The sequence below is a fragment of the Oxyura jamaicensis genome, chromosome 1 (assembly GCF_011077185.1).
Source record: "Oxyura jamaicensis isolate SHBP4307 breed ruddy duck chromosome 1, BPBGC_Ojam_1.0, whole genome shotgun sequence".
Taxonomy (NCBI): domain Eukaryota; kingdom Metazoa; phylum Chordata; class Aves; order Anseriformes; family Anatidae; genus Oxyura; species Oxyura jamaicensis.
Genome location: NC_048893.1, coordinates 129,930,304 through 129,951,125, shown reverse-complemented (window position 1 = coordinate 129,951,125; position 20,822 = coordinate 129,930,304). Strand labels below are relative to the sequence as shown.

General features: G+C 36.2%; 1 long non-coding RNA gene across 1 annotated transcript in view; it reads left to right on the top strand.

Moving 5' to 3' along the window:
- Window positions 1-1,997: 1,997 nt before the first annotated feature.
- LOC118155678 overlaps window positions 1,998-20,822 on the top strand; it is a 19,511-nt gene continuing 686 nt past the window's right edge. Inside the window, exons 1-2 of the long non-coding RNA XR_004745978.1 lie at window positions 1,998-2,009; window positions 18,136-18,143. This is a non-coding gene — a long non-coding RNA (uncharacterized LOC118155678). The remainder of the gene's footprint in view (window positions 2,010-18,135; window positions 18,144-20,822) is intronic.

The following is a 20,822-nucleotide window of genomic DNA, read 5'->3' as shown; positions in this document are numbered from 1 at the left end:
GAAACTGCTGCTGTGTGCCTGGAGCACCTCCTGCCCTCCTGCTGCACTGACCTGGGAGCCTGCAGGGCTGCTCTCTCACATTTTCTCAATCCTTTTCCCAGCTGTTGTTGAATTCCCAGCAGAATTTCCCTTTCTTAAATCTGCTGTCACAGAGGTGACTCATTGCTCAGCACTGCTCATTGGCTCAGCTCTGGCCAGAGGTGGATGCCTTTTGGAGCTGGCTCTTACCACACTTGGAGCAGCTTCTGGACTTTTCTCACAGAGGTTGCCTCCACAGTCCTTTGTGCTATGAAAACTTTGCCACATAAGCCCAATACACTCTAATATAACAGTGCAGTGAAATTTTGCAGAGAGAGTTGCTAAGATACATGTCACTAACTAATTGGAGCTTTATACTGGAGTCTGGAAGGGAACCCGGAATCTCCTTTGTCCTAGCCCTCTGCTCAAGGAGGGCCACCTAAATCAGGCTGCTCAGGACCAAGTTCAGGCAGCTTTCGAAGATTTCCAGGGAGGGAAACTCCACTGTCTCTCTGGGCAACCTGTGCCAGTGCTTAGCTACCTGCACAGCACAGTGCTTCCTGATGTTCAGAGGGAAACTCCTACAATTTCTCTCCATTGCCTCTTGTCCTGGCACTGGGCCCAAAATAATTAACTAAAATAAGATGCAAACCACCAAATTCTCTTGAATTTACCTATTAAAGACTGTCTGCATGCAAACTATAAGCAGAAAGTTGACCATTTTATATCATCTCTGCAGATTTTTGATGCTCTACAAGCATGCCTTCTGCACAAAGAATGGAGTATAGAGATTTCAAAATGCCTACATGTGAAAATTTTCAGTATTTTACTCCTAAACTGACCTCATAAAAATGACACGTGAAATATATATATATATATATATATTTTTTTTTTTTAATAAGAAAAATATTGTTGCTCCAGACTTTTTAGTCTAAATACGTGAATGTATTTGGATCTTGCTGTTGATACAAGCAGCCTTTGGGTAGTCTGCTAGGCTGGCAAAAGCTGTCTGTCAAGAAGAGGAGCAAACAATATTCAGCATTTTTAAAGCATCATTTTGATACCAGGTGACAATGGCTCCTTTCTAGAAGAGAAATAGAGGGCTGCTGTATTGATATTTCAATAAGTATTAGCTCTCCTACAGTTGTAGAGTCTAAAGCAATAGCTCTCATGGTGCAATATGCTTCTTGTTGGCAAAAATGCTGAAAGCAACTAAATGTGTCTATACATGTTCCTTCTTGCCCATGCTATTAACAAGCCATACAGAGGGAGGACAAAGAGTGAATTCCATTCAAAGTAATGGAGTGAGATTGTTCAGCTCATTATTTTTACTGTTACTGAGTGTGCTGCACACCTTCTTCAGAGTAGACTGGTGCTTATTCCATCCTCAAAGAAGCATCAATGCATACTGGCAGTGGCATGTACATTCACTGTACCATAAAGCTATGTTAAGGCTTTACCACAAAACAGATTTCTTTACCTTAGTCAATGGCTATAGATGATTAACATTCCTCTATATTTTGAGTGTGAAAATGATAAAATTGATCCAAATAATTACCTTGAAACCAACATCTTTCAAGCTGTAATGGGATATATACACTTTCTTTCCTTCTGACTTTCTGTAAGCAGTAAATTATGTTCTACCTAGATGGACCGTTAGTTCACAGGAGCAGGGATGGGGGATTGAAACCAGCAGCATTCATTGGTTTGCACCAACTGAGCTTTTTACCCTAGCTTCTCAGACCACTCTATAAATTAAATAGCTTCAGATAACATAATAAAATGTGCTTATATTTATTTGTTTCTGTTTTATGCTGATGATTTGTTTCCAATAGACTTACTTTCTTGTAAAAAACAAATGATGCCATAGTAAGTCTTACTATCTTTGTCTAATATGAAAATCAACAATATGCCACTATATAGTATTTTTTAAGTTATGAAATTCTAACTATATGGTTCAGAAAGCCAGGTCTCTTCTTGTCAAACCAGAAGTGTACTAATGCATTTTTTGTAGTGTCTAATATATATTTTGTATTCCTCTGAACAATTCAAGATGTTATATTTCATTTAAAGAACAGGACCACTATGCCACTGTGTTTAGACTATAAATTTTAATGACCATAAAATAATATGTAAATGTAATATCTGTATTCTAAGAACAATAATAACTTAAAATGTACTTTAGTATAGAGAAAATCTTCCTGAATTTCAAGTTTTTATATTTTGGAGTGACTTTTATTGAGCTTTAACCAACAAACTGTTCCATGACAGCATTCACATGTATCATATGCATTGAAATCTCTGCCTGGAAAATCTGATTTTCCAGTGTGGAATTTGAGGTGGAGTTTTCCTGGAAGGATTAGTTGGAAAGGTGAAATAATGTATCTGAGTACTGGAAAATTCCTAGTAGAAAAGTGTTTAAAGAGAAGAAAAATTATTTAGTGAACTGGAATAGGAAATAATGGAAACAACTTTGGGTAAAAAAAGGCAAATGAGTGTACTCCTTGCTGCCACTGTCAGCAGGAAATGAATGTGAAGCTGAGATAAAGTAGGAGCCAGGCTGCAAGTAGTATAAAATAGTATTGGTTTCAGTAGGTATGCATTAATTCATATTAGTTAAGTCCTGGCCCAGATCTGAAGTGGAAGCAGTTTTATTTGTCAAAGACTTGATTAAAACTGGGCACTTTATACATGTGGCCACCTTGAAGGAGGGACAGACAAAGCCAGCTTCTCAGTTCATGACACATAGAGCAAATTTGACTCTCAGCTTGCAGTTTGGTATGTGCATATGGAGATCTTCTGAATAATTGTTCTCAAGTACAGAAGCTGGCACATAAAAAGGTGACAGAATAACAATTATAACTTCATGAGAATACCTACATCCACCCTTTTTCTTGGGCATTTAATATGCTTTAAGCCAAAGATTAGACAACTGTTTTTTTCTTCTTCCTAAATATACTATAAAATTTTTCTAAAAATATCTAAGTATGATTAAGTCTTTTCCAAGACCTTTACAGAACATGTGAAGACAAAATGATGGTATTTAGACATTTTTAAACTTAGTGCAGTAATAATCAGATGGAGAGGAGGGGTTTGTACTTCAGTTTTAAAATGTTGTGCTATCCCAAAGTTTAGAAGTGATTTGTTTAGTAATTTCTTCCATCATTAATTGATCAATTCAACACTGTAAAATATCCAACATTTTCTATGACATAAGTTGTACATAAATTTTCTGATCCTACCTGAGAAAGAAGCAAACCCACCCAGAGTGTCAAAGCAAAAATATGAGTGGGAGGAAAATCTCCCTCACCTAGATTTTAACTTTATTGGGTTTCCTTAAAAACACATCTATAAGAGAATTACAGTAAATGGCAACAGCTTGATAAATCAAGGAATTTTAATAATGAGCAGCTGTCAATTCCAGTATTGTCCAAGCCCAAGCTATAACGAAGACTTTTAGCAATGTAATGAAGATGATGATTATTATAATATAAAGCTTCAACAGCAATCAACATTTTTATGACACTTTAAAAATTTTAATAAATAATCTGTATATATAATACGTTGTTCTTGCACTTCCACTGAAAACCTTTTTTTCATTAATTATAGCTAAGAGTGATAAAAAGGCTTCTAATTGGATGACCATCTCAATTAGCTTTAATTTTTTATTTTGCAGAATAAACATGTAAAGTGAAGGAAAAATCAAAAGAAGTTTCATCAGACAAATGAGATTCAAAAAGTTTAGTTGTTTTTTACATCATTTCCAAAATTGCCATGCTTGCGATATCTTTATTTTTGACACTGTCCTTAAATTGGGTTGAAAATGAGATGAGTGACTTAAAGATGCCATAAGTAGACTGGGTTAGTAAATTTTATACATAGAAGCCTGTCTTGTTAGAATTGAAATTTCATTCAAAATCATGTAATGGATTAAATCAGTTAATCACAAGCATTGTAGGGAGTATTTAGAGCAACCAATAGAAAACAAAAACATTTAAAATACTACCAAAACCCACAGAGATGGTTAAAATATACAATATGTTCTCATAATGAGAAATTGAATTTGCAGGTAGAACTAGTTTTTCACCTAGTTTTCTTTTGGAGAGTGCATACTAGTACAAATCCAGGTGTAAAAACTTTAAAACATTCAGGAAAATATCAGATGTGTATGTGTCCCTCTAGAATTCTTTCAGAGAAAGAAGTGAAAGGAAATAGAGGGCAATTAGAAATTCACTCTGGAACAATTAAAATGATTCTAAAGAGGAGTAGAGAAATTTAAAATTCTGCTTTCAACATCCTTGATCATTCAGAATGATGTGAATGATGTGGCCGGTCCTCTTCAATATCTTCATTGATGATCTGGATGAGGGCATTGAGTGCACCCTCAGTAAGTTTGCAGATGACACCAAGTTAGGTGCGTGTGTCAATCTGCTCGAGGGTAGGAAGGATCTGCAGGAGGATCTGGATAGGCTGGACTGATGGGCTGAGGTCAACTGCATGAAGTTCAATAAGGCCAAGTGCCGGGTCCTGCACCTGGGGTGCAATAACCCCAAGCAGAGCTACAGGCTGGGAGATGAGTGGTTGGAGAGCTGCCAGGCAGAGAAGGACCTGGGAGTGATGGTTGATAGTCGGCTGAATATGAGCCAGCAATGTGCTCAGGTGGCCAAGAAGGCCAACAGCATCCTGGCCTGTATAAGAAACAGTGTGGCCAGCAGGGCCAGGGAGGTGATCATCCCCCTGTACTCAGCTCTGGTGAGGCCGCACCTCGAGTACTGCCTTCGGTTTTGGGCCCCTCGCTACAAGAAGGACATTTAGGTGCTTGAGCGAGTCCAGAGAAGGGCTACGAAGCTGGTGAGGGGCCTGGAGAACAAGTCTTACGAGGAGCGGCTGAGGGAGCTGGGCTTATTCAGCCTGGAGAAAAGGAGGCTCAGGGGTGACCTTATCACTCTCTACAGGTACCTCAAGGGAGGCTGTAGTGAGGTGGGGGTTGGTCTATTCTCCCACGTGCCTGGTGACAGGACGAGGGGGAATGGGCTTAAGTTGCGCCAGGGGAGGTTTAGGTTGGATATTAGGAAGAACTTCTTTACCGAAAGGGTTGTTAGACGTTGGAATGGGCTGCCCAGGGAAGTGGTGGAGTCACCATCCCTGGAGGTCTTTAAAAGACATTTAGATGTAGAGCTTAGGGATATGGTTTAGTGGGGACTGTTAGTGTTAGGTCAGAGGTTGGACTTGATGATCTTGAGGTCTCTTCCAACCTAGAAATTCTGTGATTCTGTAACTTATCAGAATGTTTTCACATACCTTATTTGGCAGCAAAGGACATCTGCATCCACATTAGTCAGTGAAGAGAACTCCTACTGATGTTATGATAAGTTGGATGGCTCAATAAGAGAAACAGATCAAATCTACAACTAATATGCTCCTGATTTCACAAAACTGTTCTTGCCTTTTAATTTAACCCAGAATTTTAGACATAACTGCCTAAGCAGTCTCTGTTTTCAATTGCCTATTAATTATTTTCTTTTTGAAATAGATAGGTGATAGGGATGTACTAGAGTAATTCTTGACCTTTGAAGTCAGAAGACACAGCTGGTTACCATAAAGTCTAATTATCCCTTACAGGGATATTCACAATTGTTAACTTTGCTTTGATGAAATTAGAGTCTTGGTGCATAGTTAATGAAGAGAGCAATTTTGCTCCAGAGGTTGAATTAGAGCAGGTGAGTAACTTGTTTTACCACAACCTTAACAGGTTTCAGCAACACATTGGAATAACCTCAGTTTCTTGAAGATAGAAAAGACCCAAAAACTCATCAAACATGTTGCTGATTTTAACTTATGCAGGGCACACACCTTAATTAATATCTGTTTTGGTCTCTCTAATAGTTTTGAATTAATGGATTGAATGTAATCAAAGCAGGATTTTTTTTCCCTCTCACAGCTGCTTACACACATTTCAGGAGTTGGTGATACAATAGTTAAGGTCCAACCTTAGCACTGTAGAAGCATTACTATTTAAATTTCTTTTCTAAGTTGTGACCATTGGGAAGATTCAGATAATTGTCTAATATTGGAGACATTTATGAGTTTCCCTTGAGATTTTTTTTTTTTCTTCTTAATGAATACATTACTTAATTGCAATGGACTGGCCTTTAAGAACTAACATAAATCTTATGAATACTTTTAATAATTATTTTTACCATAGTCAATGTATTTGTTAATTCACCCCAGGCAATGATAGCTAGTCATTAATCTTTCCCTTATTCCTGTGACCATATTTTATTTTTATTGACTTTTTTGCCAATTAGGTATTTTAATATTTTGCAAACTGACAGAAGTAGTCTAGCCATTAATTTAGTAGTGAATTGAATACTGTGAGATATTCTGGGAAGAAATTCCATATTTTTTTTTTGTTCCTGTACAAATCCTACTAAATGCCTAACTTATAACTGTGTTTTAGAGGTAGAATTTTCTATTCATAAAGGCCCTGACTGGAGTTTTTCCTCCTGCAAACACTGTTGATAGCTGGAAGTGCAGTTCAAAGGATGGTTGCTTCTAGTATAGCCAGTGTAAAGAGAGTCATTCAGTCATTCTAGGAGTAATTCCTAATGACAGAAAGCTGATAATAAAAATGTAGCTTGGTCCTGTCTCCACTGGGGAAAAAGAAAGATATTTCCAGTTAGCTATACAAAGTAAACCCAAAACCTTTGTTTTTCACTTAACAAGTTAACATGTATGAATATTCAACACCACTTTTTTTATGCAGTAGGTTTATCTCACATAATTTAAATCATAGTAGCAAAGGCATGAAGCTACTTACTCAAAAACCTTCATATGTGTTGTGGTTTAACCAGGCTGGCAGCTAAACACCACACAGCCGTTCGCTCACCCTCCCCCCTCCCTCTCTGGGATGGGGGAGAGAAACGGGAAAGTGAAGCCTGTGAGTTGAGATAAAGACAGTTTATTAAGATAGAAAATAATAATGATAATAATAATAATATGTACAAACAAGTGATGCACAATGCAGTTGCTTACCACCCGCTGACCGATGCCCAGCCCAACCCCGAGCAGCCGTCCCCCCCACCCCGGCTAGCCACCCCTATATATTGTTCAGCATGACGTCAGATGGTATGGAATACCCCTTTGGCCAGTTTGGGTCAGCTGTCCTGGGTCTGTCCCCTCCCAGCTTTTGCTGCACACCCAGCCTGCCCACTGGCAGGACAGAGTGAGAAGCTGAAAAGTCCTTGGCTTAGTATAAGCAGTGCTCTGCAGCAATTAAAACATCAGCATGTTATCAGCACTCTTCTCATCCTAATCCAAAACATATCCCCCTACCAGCTACTAGGAGGGAAAAATAACTGTCCTAACTGAAACCAGGACAATATGGCATGTTCTCCTCCAATTGAGATTAAACAATTCCTTTCAGAAGCCATGAAATTCTTAATAAATAAATAAATCATCATCATCATATACTGAATTTTGTAGCAAGAGTGGCAATAGACATGGACAATGAAGAAGAAAAAAGTTTCAGTTAAAAGTTACTTTTCAGGGCTTTGATGAGGTTCTTGTAATTTCTTATTTAGAGTGCTAGAATCATTACATCACAAAACATCTGAGTGGGAAGGGGATTGAGGTAGTCTCTCCCTAAAGCAAATCCAGCTCTGAGTTCAAACCAGGCTGCTCATAGGCTGGTCCAGATGGAACAGAGAGCATATAGATTACCATACAGTTAAGGCAAACAGCTCCAGTGCTGCACTAACTCAGGGAAGATGTTTCTTATACCCAGCCTGAACCACTTGTTGCAGTTTATGTGCATTGTCTCTCATCCCTTTGCCATACACTGCAGTGAAGAGCCCCATTCTGTCTTCTTGAAAACAGATGTTCTGCTTTGGTGGAGACAAATACAGCAACAGAAAGTTTTCATTGAAGACTTTTAAACTAAAAAGGCAAGACAGGTATTTTAATTAATCTTTAGAGGAAAAAAAAAAAAAAAAAAAAAAAAAGCACATTATTTGGTGAATAGGTGAACTGAATTGTATGTGATACCAAAAACTGGACTAGAAGTACACTAATTTCTAAGTTCAAGAAATATGTAAGTTGTGTCTATCTTATACAAACTGTAGCTGTTTTCTGGCTGTCAATGCAATGATAATTTCTTCATGCTTCCAAGTATTTTGAGTTTAAATGAGGTCAAAACACAACAGAGTCAAGACCATAGACACTACTAACATAAACAGGAACCATTCAATAGCTCACTGAACTGCACTATTTCTGATTACAATTTATTGGTACTTGAAAATATTGATTATATGATTTATTTTCTGAATCGGATATTTAACTCCATTGGAGCTAACAGAAAGACATAATCAGCATCTGCTTTGTAACCTTACGTTTGATATAAGGGTATATAAGACTACTTCTCAGAATATGTCCTGAAGATTTTTTTTTTTTCTGAGATACCATCAGAAAATGCATGTATATTATATTAAAAGCATTTAAGTTAATGTTACTGTTTATGTGTTTCACAGGAGACAGACAGAAGACTGGAAGCTTAACTCATTTCCCAGTGGTCTATCTGGAAGGACCTGCTGAAGTCCTCTGTGGATCTTTCCTTGCCCAAATTCCTAGGTTTTCTTTCAACAGATAGCAGGGAAGAAGGAATAGAATGGTGAGACAAAGCAAGGAGCTCCTGTAGGGTTCTACTCTTCTCATGAAGCCAAAATAGAGCAGGGTTGTGTTCTCATGTATGAAAGCTGGGGAATGTTCCCAGGTTTGACAGCCGAAGAAAGACAAAATTTAGCCTAACTTTAATAGGAGACACATGCTTGAGAAAATGATTTTTAAATATTCAAACCTACTTACCAATAAAGAAAGAAGCTGTTCTGAAAAGCAAAGTATATCAGTCATCAGTTTCTTCTGTATCCATTAGAGGATACAAGTTAATTGAAAAAGAAAGATAATTTTCTCAGATTTTTACAAAATCTGACCTTACAAGATATGATTTTCCTGAGTGCACCAAAGTGGTGAGCCATGTCAGAATGTAAAGGTTAATGAAATTCATCAGTTACTCTGTACAATGGCAAAAGAATTCATAATTTTAGTAGAAAGCAGATGTATTGGATTTGGAGCAATTTTGAGATGGAAACTAAGTCAGACTGAACACAGCATTCACAGAATCATAGAATGGTTGAGGTTGGAAGGGATCTCTGGAGCTTATCTGGTCCAATTTCCTGCTCAGAGAGGATTACCTAGAGCAGGTTACCCAAGACAATGGGTAGCTTTCCTCCAGGCAGCTTTCAAATACCTTTAAGTATGGAGATTCCATAACCTCTCTGGACAACCTATGTCAGTGTTCAGTCACCCACACAGTAAAGAAGTGTTAATGGATGTTCAGAGTGAAAATCCTGTGTTTCAGTTTGTGTCCATTGCCTTTTGTCCTGGCATTGGACACTATTGAAAATAGCATGTCTTCATCCTCTTGGCACCTTCCCTTCAGGTATTTATAGATACTAAGATTCCCCTGTGAGCTTTCTCTTCTCTAGGCTGAAGAGTCCCAGCTCTTTCAGCATTTCCTCACAGGAGAGATGCTTCAGTCCATTCATACTCATGGTCTTTTGTTGGATTTTCTCCAGTATATCTGCATCTCTCTTGTACTGGGGAGCCTAGAATTGAACTCAGTACTCCAAGTGTAGCCTCAACAGTGCTGAATAGAAGGGAAGTATCTTTATCTGCTGGCAGCCTGGGATACAATTATTTTTTTCTCCCACGAGGTCACATTGCTGGCTTATGTTCAACTTGGTGTCCACCAGAACCCCATATACTTCTCTGCCAAGATGACAGCTTGTCAGTACCTAGCCTGCACTGGTGTCTGGGGTAATTCCTGCCCAGGTGTAGGACTTCACACTTCTCCTTGCTGAACTCCATGAAGTTCCTGCCAACCCCTTTCTGCAGCCTGCTGAGATCCCTCCAGATAGTAGCATGGCTCCCCCCTAGGTGCAGGACCCTGCACTTGTCTTTGTTGAACTTCATGAGGTTCCTCTCGGCCCAACCCTCCATCCTGTGGAGGTCCCTCTGAATGGCAGCACAGCCCTCTGGGGTGTCAGCCACTCCTCCACAGCAGCATTATTAAGAAAAAATTACTGGATGTACTTTGACCTGAAAATAATTTGCCTTCTGGATTCTTACAACCATAGTGATCAGCAGTCCTCAAAATTTCCCCATACCGAGGAATTCAAATGAATGTACTCCAGTATTTTTTAAAAAATAAATAATAATAAAAAAAATAATAATCTGTAGTCTTATTGAGTAACCTAAACCTTGCATCAAGGTAAGCCATTTATTTCAAATGACATATGTGGATCCCCGAGGCTTTGATGTTACAGCTCATTTGTGTTGTTAGAGACTGACACACACAGACTAACGAAAGAGGGAAAATGTGAAAAATGTAAAGAAATCATTGAAATAAAGGCAAGGTAGCTATCAGGAAACCTGCATGGACATAAGCAGCTTATAAAGCCCATTATTAAAGCATAATGTCTTTAGCGAATATGTCCTTAATAAATACCATCCATTACACCTCCAGAGTTAGCGCAGCTTCAGTCACAGAATCATAGAAGGGCTTGGGTTGGAAGGGACTTTAAAGATCACCTGGTTCCAACCCCCCTCTGCCATGGGGAGGGCTGCCACCCTGATCAGGTTGCCCAGGTTGCTCATTTAACCTGACCTTGAACACCTCCAGGGAGGGGGCATAACTTCAAAATATTTTCTTATAAATGACTGCATTTTCTGTCACCCAGTACTATCTGATATTTTTTTTTTGTTGTTGTTAATGTGATTTATGCTACAGTTACACTTAAAAACTACAGAGAAGAGTTACTGGTGTCAACAGAGCTGGATACTCTCAGAAAGATGTATTTAAACAGATTCAAAACCCCTACATATCAGGATTGTTTTCTAATTTTCCAGTATAAAAATATGTTGCCTTTAACTACTGCCACCTTTGTTAGTTCACTAGAAGATTCTAGTACACTCCACAATTATCAAACACATTGAGACTGACTGAGTTGACTACTGATTTAATACTAACCATGCTTATGTAATGATATGAAACTGTGATGATAAAAAATATAATGAGGAGGGCTATATTATTAGCTACCTAGACATACATAAGCTTTTCCAGACTTAGTTCCACAGAGATGCCAATAAATAAAAAAGCAAAAAATAATCAGCATTGATAACCTAATACATCCAGTTTTGGAACAAGATCTACCAATTGATGAGGAACATGGCTAATATTGTGATCCTTAACACTATGTTCTAAAAATTCTTAGCATATGGAAAAGAAGCAGAAGATAGCAAAATAGAGGAAGATAACATCGATGTTACACAGAGAAGTGGAAAAAGCCACACACTTTTCAAGTTTATAATCTCAGAAGAATTATTTGACCTAGTTTATTCTGTATAGTAAATAAGAGATCATAATCAAACTAGTCCTGGGCTCAGCTTGATTGTGAGTTGTACAACTGCTTGCAGGTCTGAAGACATGGGAGTCTACATCGCATGTATAATTTAGGTAACCTGAGAGGGTAGTCTTCTTAATCAAGGTATTAAATCTGAGCTCAATGTTTTTTTCAGTGTGTAACACCACATTCAGATTGTTTGAACAGGTACATCTGGAAAGTGAATGATTTTATCTTCTTTGCTTGCATAGACGATATCTCTTTCTCTTTTCTAGCCCTACCATCTAGTGTGATATGAAATTAAGACCAGATTGTATCCTTTCTTGCCAATGTTTACTGGTAGAGGATGATATCCATACTTTTAGCTCTTCCTGCCAAGAAGATTTAATAAGATTAATCAAGATTTTCTTATTAAGTTGACCATAATAGGCTATAAAAAATAAGTATAATTGTTTTCAGGGAAATCTAGAGTGATTTGGTTTTCTGTAGAAGAGATGAACCTAACCTGTGTTAGGTTGCAGTCTAAGCTGTTATTCTTATTTGATCTGAGCAATGAAATCAAAATTTATCAAAATTAAATCAAAATCATAATTACAGTTCTGTAAAATCTTTTCATTGGAAAGAGAAACTGTGACAGACTGGCCAAAATCTTAATTCTGTGAACAGAGGAAAAAGTTCCCTTGCTCACAGTGCCAAACCCATTTCAACCAACATTTCACCTAAATAATCTCACTGCTGTGTCACCAGGGCTTTTATGATTGAATTTAGATGTTCCCATCTGGTTTGCCTGTGTTTTTATCTGCTGCCTCGCTTCCACCCTCCCCAGAGCTATCTCACAGTCTGTCTTGGATTTAGTTACAGTAACTACAAAGATTTTAAGGTCTAGCTATTTTCTCCACTTCTCATCAGGCAGTATGTCTTGCCATTAGCTAGTGCCTCTAGAGCCTGAAAACAGTAATGCAAATGCAAGCCGATGGTAATATATTGAGTTATGAATGAATGCAGTTTCTGCAGTGATAGCCACCAGAAGATAAAGAAAGAACTGAAAGTAATAAACTCTTCAGCCAACATGACTCTGTGATTACATGATCACATGTGAATACATGATTAGCATCCTCATAAACCACTTCTACAAAAACAAGATAAGAAGCTGGCTTTGCCCATGCATATAATATTCTGCAGCAGTCTCACTAATGTGTCTTTTTTTTTTTTTTTTTTTTTTTAAGCTATGATATATATTTAAACTTAGTTTAGAGACAATTGCTGTTTCAATTGTACCTAGTCCTATTAAAAAAATAATGAAATTTAAAAGCAGGAAGTAAACACGTTTGCCAATATCAACCTCAATCCTTAGCATTATTATTCTTTAAACATAAACATATAGTGAGTAGGAATTTAGGATTTTGTGAAGACCAGTATAATATAATTTCACCCCTCAGTAAGTAACACAGAATAGCCATGAAGTTTATTTACATGCTGATAGTTGGTCTAATAATGGTTTCCCCTACCTGCTTATCATCTAGGTTGTGCTCACACAGCTCAAAACTATTTACACAGATTTTAACATTTAGCAGTCTCAGTAGTTTCATATAGTCAGAGGTGGCTTGCACGGTCTCCATAAAGTTTTCACTACTAAAGTTTCATTTGCATTGTGATGCTAACTTCTTGCAGCACATTATTGTTGCAATCCCACCTCCAGGGCAGCATAAATGTATTTGTATGCCACTTTTCTCCTAGTGTAATGCTCTGCTTCAAATAGCTTTATCTTCCCCTGCTTTAGGTAAGAATATATCCAGTATTAAAATAGCTTTTTTAGCAGTGGAGGGTTTTGTTGTTGTTGTTGTTGTTGTTGTTGTTTTCCAAATTGTCAATCCACTCAATAAAATGTTAGTCCCCTTTTCAACTCAAGCAGTTATGACAGCACAGTATTATATTTCATTTTGTACTGTGGGCTGTGGCATTTCATAATTGTTATCTGTTTTGTGGACAGATGCTCATAGTTGTCAGGAATGATGACTTGTAGTGATCCACAAGAATGTGATTGCATTATCTCCTGATAACATAGGTGGTTCAGAATATATCATTGCTGTAATAACAGTCTTTGATTTATACAGTTCTCTTCCACTGTTTGCAATTGGGAAAATGGCAAAACAGAATAAAATTGTATCAATTTTTAGCACGTTTTTTGGTCTGTGAAATGAGCTAGTGTCATTGATGCAAGGTATTTGCTTCCCTGGATACCCTATTATTTGAGTGTATGTTTAAACTACGATTTTTCTCTAGGTATAAGGACACCAATAGAAACACCTTATTTCTAGACTACTCTGCACTCTTTCCATCAAATCTGACATTATAAATGTCTGAACATAAAAATCAATTGCATGATATGTCTAGTGCTTTTCTTAGCCCACAGAGCTACTGTAATTCACAGTTATAAGTCAAGCCATGTAAAACTATTTAAAATGACTAAGATATAACCCCCCATAAAACTACCATAATCCCTCCCTGCAGGTTATGTCTGTGTAAATTTTCTGTAACATATGGGTGCTTATCTAATCTTGCATCTGAATATTTTGGAAATGGGTATGACTGCACATGTAAGAGCTTCAGCCACTAAGTTAACTTTTTTATATATTTTTTTAATATGGGTCAGCCACATTTATAGAACCCTATAAAAATTATTGTGTATCTTTCACAGCAACTAAACCACAGAGAATAAGTTACTTTTAAAAACATTCATTCATTCAGTGAATTACTTAAAGTTAATCAGAAAACAAATATGAAAAAAAAAAAAATCAAAACTGAAATTAAACACTTCATATGAAAGGCTACGAATAAAACAAATTTCTTATCTCACTCTTTCTTTGCTTTTATTGTCACAACTGCATGCAGAGTTCCAGAGTTTCACCTTTCTGATCCCAACTTGTTTTTCTAGATCTGTGTGGGCATTCAGTTTCATTAGCAACTTTACAGATTAACAGCTTCAATTTTGGCTTAAAAAGCTTAAAACCAGACAGACCTCATGGACAGTTTTCTTTCCCTTCTACTGCTCAGACATCTCTAGTTATCAATACAGTGACAGAATGCAGAAAATACTGGTATTTTGTGCATGTCTTTAGGAGTCAGAGTGAAAGATCACAGTTCCTTTGATAGGCACCATCACTTAGTCTTTCTTTCTCTTTCTCATTCAAAGCACATATTTCACAAGGGGAAGAAAAGATTAAAGTCTTTGATGCTTTTCTTTACAAATGTAAAAAAGATGCTGCCTATATTCAAATAGCTTTTTTTTTTTCTTTTTTTTTTTTTTCTTTTTTTTTCTTCCTTAATTATTGTCTTCCTCAGGGAAGCCAAACTAATTTTCTTTAAAATAAATAGAGTACAACATTAGAATCATTAGAATTATTTTTTTTTTTCTTCTTTTTTTTTTCCTTTATAAAAGGCTGTTTAATCAGATCTGTGGAAGTGATAGGGGAGCATGCTAGTCTCTAAGACTGTAATTATTATAAGTTTTTTGAACCTACCCATAACTATTCTTTGTATTTCTTAGTGCCTTTTACAATAAAGCTGTTATGGCAAAGAGTTTGACTGCATTATGTATATTCCTAATGTTTATTCAAAAGCCATGTTTTTGGAATGAATTTGTATGGTCAGTCTAGGAAGCCTTATATGTACAATTACATTTCTATAGGCTTCTTCATAATTATCTGTCACCATGCAACTCTGTGTGCTTGAGGGCAGAGCTAGAGGAATGGGCTGACAGAAACCCCCTGAAATTCAGCAAGGATAAATGCTAAGTGCTGCCTAGGGGAGAGTAGATCCCCTGAAATGACTGTCTGGGAATGAAGGGGCTCTCTGAATATTTTATAGTGGCTCTGTAGGAAAAGCCCTGGAGTGGTGGGCAGTGAGCTGAAAATGAGAGACCATGGTGTGCCCCAGCAGTCATGGACGAGATTGAGGCAGGGTGGAAGTATGACAGTGATGCAGGGTGGAAGGGTGACAGACAACAGATACAAAAGGTTCAGAGTGGATATAAGGAGAAACTTCTCCTTATGGCTGCTGTCTCCTCTTCAAACCTCCTGGAAGGATTCAAACCATAGCTGGACCAAGGCATGAGGAGCTTGGTCTGATCCCAGACCTAGCCTTGCTTTGGGCAGGGGGTCAGAATGCAGATCTCTTGACATACTTTCCAAGCTGAAATATCCTGTTATTCTGTGCTTCCACTTCTGATATAAATTACACATCAGTGACAACCATGCAGAAAGCTTCATCTTTAATTAGTAAAAGCAGTAATAGAATGGCACAATACTGCAAATCTTATTCAAGGTATGAAACGTCAGCTGGGAGTGGTAAGGGCAGGAAAATCTGAAGATGCAGAAATGCTGTATGGTAAATAAATCATGAATTTCTTCTCAGAAACTGGGAAATCCAATCAGTGTTGTATTTCAACAACAAAAGAGGGATGACAAGAGTGCATGAGATCTGATCAGCTTAATTATACTGCATAGCTAGAGCATATCAAGAAGTCGCCCTTCTGTGAGAATTCTATCTTACAAGTGCGTATTTTAAACTACAGATGTGTTAACAGATATCAAGGGCTAGTATAGGTGCAGGCTGACCTATAAACCATGTTGCTTGATTCCAGGTGGATGATGATGATGTCACAACCTCTGGGAAGCATATTCTAAGGTATGTTTTGGGGCTTTGGCTCGCTTATTTTAGAAAGTGTAGGAAAAGAGGAGAGTAACTGTGGCTGGAGAGTTTCCTCTTGCAGTGAATAAAGCATTTCAAATGTATCTGAAATAGTGTGTGTGTGTGCGTGTATGTGTGTGTGTTAATTTTATTTCCATTAGAAAAATCTGAGAAAAAATCTGTTTTGAATAAAGTTGAGTAATTTATTTCTTTAGCTCACCGAACATTCATGTCTCTTATGCTCAATTAATTCTGTGAGTAATCTCAGTGCACAATAAGCAATCAGAGGACAGCAAAGTGGTTTGGTAAAAAGATAAGAAAAGTGTAAATACAAAATTGCATTTATTAATTACATCTGTTTTTTTTTTTTTTTTTTTTTTTTTTCTGTTGGTTGTATATTCCTTTACAACTTTCCTTTTTACTAAGGGAAAAGTAGTGAAATATAGTGAAAAATATTCTCCTTTTAGCTGCATTAAATTTCTAGTAAGTGTATTTGCTTGATGTAAAATTCCTACTTTGCTCATTCCTCTAGAGTAACCTTATTAATAACATATATCTTTTTTCTTATTCTACACACACTTTACAAGTATGTGCACCATCTTTTTTTTCTTAAAAAGATAAGATAAAGATAAACATAGCAATGCATAAGATAAACATAGCAATGTATAGCCATCGCAGAGTTTATACTGATGAAAATTGGTTACTTTTCTTACTTTTCCATTTCTAATTTTATTGTGCTTCACATTCTTTCTCTCTAAATGTTCTTTTTTTCTTTTCCTTCCTGCCTTCCTCTCTCCCTTCCTCCCTTTGTTTTCCCACAAGATGCTTCCCAGGTCCTCCATTTTGGTTCTGTTCAGATGCCATAAATCAATGCACAACAGACAAGAAATTATAGTATATATAATACATCTGCCTAAGAGTACAAATTTTTCTATGTTTTCACTTCAATTATTAATATATATATTCGATCTGGAACACCTTAGCTTGTATAAAAGTAATCTCAAGTGTCATTACTACATGCATTTTTTATTGCATTTTTTTCAGTGGATATTTGATGTACTTAAAAAAAGAGGTCAGTATCATTCTCTTTATTTTACAATAAGGAAAAAAAAAAAAAAAAAAAAAAAGAGGTGCCTACAAGGGAAAAGACCTGCAATAAAATTGAAATTAAGTAATGAAAAAACCTTAAACAATATACTGAGGTTCAGGTTGTTCACTCTCTACCATTGTCTAACCTGTATGGCATGACATTTCTTTCTAAAGATGTTTCCAGTTTCTGTCACTTTTACCACCCTGCATTACCATAGTCTTTCAGTACTTCCATTTCAAGTGGTTGTGAGGCTAACCTGTTACCAGATCCCTAAAAGCTTTAAAAACAATGACTATTTCAGAGATCTGTTTTACAGCATGTCTCTACTAACAGTATGATTTCAGAAGGGACTTAGGAGTGTTGAATGGCTGTAGGAGAGCCTAGAGGTGTAAGGAAGTGAGGAGATTAATTAGGCAGTTTTAGCTTCTTCCAAAGAAAGAGTGGTGAAATGACCTCACAAAATTTTCCATAGCAGCACTGAACTCAGAGTGCTTTATGATCAAGCCTGTCCTCGGTTTACTTAAGGTGTCATAAGTACATCAGCATTTGCTAGAAGTAGTGCTGTCTTGAACAGTTTTCTGTCAGCCTTTTTATTAGCACTTAGTGTGTCATTTATAGTTTTTCCTATTGTATTTAAAAGAACACCACAGGAACACACAGGTTAAATCAATCGCTTCACTGTTGCTATTAACGCATTAGACAATGTAGCCTACAGTTACTCATTATTGGAAGTGTAGAAAGACACAGGGGCTCTGTTCTCTGTTCTCTTACAGCTTTTGTGTTGACATATGGCATTGTTATTTCCTTGAATTCAGTTTTGTCCAAACCTATGTGTTTCTCAAGTGTTGGCTTTAGTTTCATGTTTTGATATTCATCTAGTCAGTATAGTGCCTGACATTTTGTTATCTACAAGCACAGCCTCTAGCCCTTGGCATTTCAGAATGACAGCAATGCAGATTCCCTCAATACTGATAAAAATAAAAATCAGTTCTTACTATTGTGCACACTGAGCTGCTGGAAAGGAAAGGATGAAAACAAATAAATGAATAACTGATGTTTAGTTATATTTTCATCTTCCTCAAGAGCACACTTACCTGGTCTGTCATCAGTGACAAACAAGGTATACTGGTTGCATGCCAAAATATTTTTATCTGTATAGGAAATCTTGTAACAAGCACAAACTCAACTATTACTGGGGAGAAAGCATCATTAATTAATGATAAAGTTGTCACACCATTCAGAAAAAGACTGTCTTTCCTCCTTTACTGAGTACCACCAAAAAAAAAGTATTGTTTGGTTGAATTTTACAGCTGATGGTGTAGCAGAAATCATAAATGGTGACTATAGAAGACAATGTCAGAAAGGCATCCTTGTGGTTATTTATCAAAGGAAATTTAATAACTGAGTGATGAAAAACAGACATAAAAAAATAAAAAATAAAAAGCTATATACAACATTTTTCATTGTCATTGATGCAAAATGAGTTCTGCTAGTATCCAGTTTAGTTTTATCTTGTTCTATTTAGTTCTGTCTTGATCATTCTGTCTGATGTGTGAAATATTTTAAACACTTAAAAAACACTGTTTAAATAAATTAGAACTGACTTTGAAACCTTCACATTTGTAAGTCTCTATTACCTTATTCAAAATAAAAACCCTAGTAAGGGTGCAGGAATATTTTGTATAATGTTCAATATTTTTTTTTTATTTTTTTTTTTTGGGGGGGGGCAAGGTATTTCACAATTTTTTCTAAAGTTATCTGGGTCATCTATGTTGAAGTGACTTTGGTTTAATGACAACTGACTAAGACTTCTTAATTCTTCCAAGGAGTGTCAAACTAAGATGCCAAAAAAGAAAGAATATGAGGCGGCAACACGCCTAGGAAAAATATATATATATTTCAGTAATTTAGTAATTTAAAAATTTTTAATTTAATATTTAATTTAGTAATTATTTTAGCATTTTAGTCTGTTCTACAGAAATACACTTTCTGAATGAAATGTACATGACTTTTACACTTATAGCTTTAGGCATACTCTATTACAATGATGAAGAGAAGTGTGTCATCTGGATTAATGGTAAGTCTGATAGTCCAGTCTGTAGCCAAATATTAATTCAGCAGACTGGAAACATCTTTTTAGAGTAGTCGTATTATTAGTAAGTTATTATTAATAATCTTATTTACTAATTATTAGTAATCTATTATTGGTCATATAAATAGTAAAACAAAAATGCATGCCTCTGATTTTCCTTTTGCCTACAGTAAAAATGTGTGTTTTTGCACATTCTGAACATGGATGTCTACTTTTCTTCCCATTTGATGGAACCATTAATAAAAAATATAAATTACTTTAAGACGTTACAACCCACAGTGCTTGCAGCCTTACATAGCTTTTCAGAAAGCAAAACTATTTTAAGAAGAGCTTAATTTTTAAAATATTAACAGATTTGTTAACATTGTCTGGAACTGAGATCTGGGGAATAACTAATTATAGATTTTGTAAGCTAACTGTAGGCTCTTTGAAATCTAGAAGAAAAAAAAAAAAAAAAAAAAAAAAAGATTAATCTTCTATTAATCTTCTGAATGTTTATTTAAGGTAGATGAAGGATATGTTACTATTACTGTAGCCTGAAGAATCTAAATGTAGTTGAGATTCATAAATATGTTCTGGGGATAGTGTTTCTAGCAACCCTGTGAAATTACCAATAACATTTTTCATGATATTTTTCTTGTTTGTAAATATAGGAATAAATAATTTGGTTGAAATATTTTTATTTATTTATTTATTTATTTTTCAGTCCTTAGCTTTTTGTGTAGAATTTACTTTATAAAAGCAGTCAATATGGAACAGTTTTCTTAATGGATTGAAAAAAATACAAGGACATGCTTTCATTTAAAAAGAAAAAAATCTCTAGCAAAATCATGGACCCAATCAATCAATTTTTGAGGAAATTCTGACTCTGTCATTTTTTGTCTTACTGTTGCTGCACACACACACAAAAATCCCGTAACCCTAAAAGATGTGCAATGCAAAATAAAAATATAACATTATAAACATGACTGCATTTGTCAGTATTGTGTGATGACTCACTTGATACACACTGTCTTCAACCTGTAACAGGATAGCTATTTTGAGGGAAACTGAAGGGATCTTTTACCAGAAAATCAGCAAATGTAACATATAATCATTGCAGTGCACATTTAAAATTTCCATTTTCTTTCAGTGCCTTCTGCTCATATATAAATGAGAGCTATCTCACTTCAAAAACAAAGAAAGAAACCTTCCTTATCAGCTTCCATTCTATTCCCCTCTAACCATGTCAATCAACATGTCCCAGTTTTACCTAATGCTGGATACTAACATCTTATCTTGTTAGCAGATATTGGAGTTTCACTGTATGTACCTGGTACTTATAATGAGCATGGAGGTGCTCCTGGTACTACCACTATTTTCAGTATAATTATAATTTTATGGTTTTCGTCCTGTGATATCACAGAAATCTATGTAATCATGCTGAGAAATTGCAAGACTGGTAATACTTAACTTTTTGTGTGTGTGTGTGTGT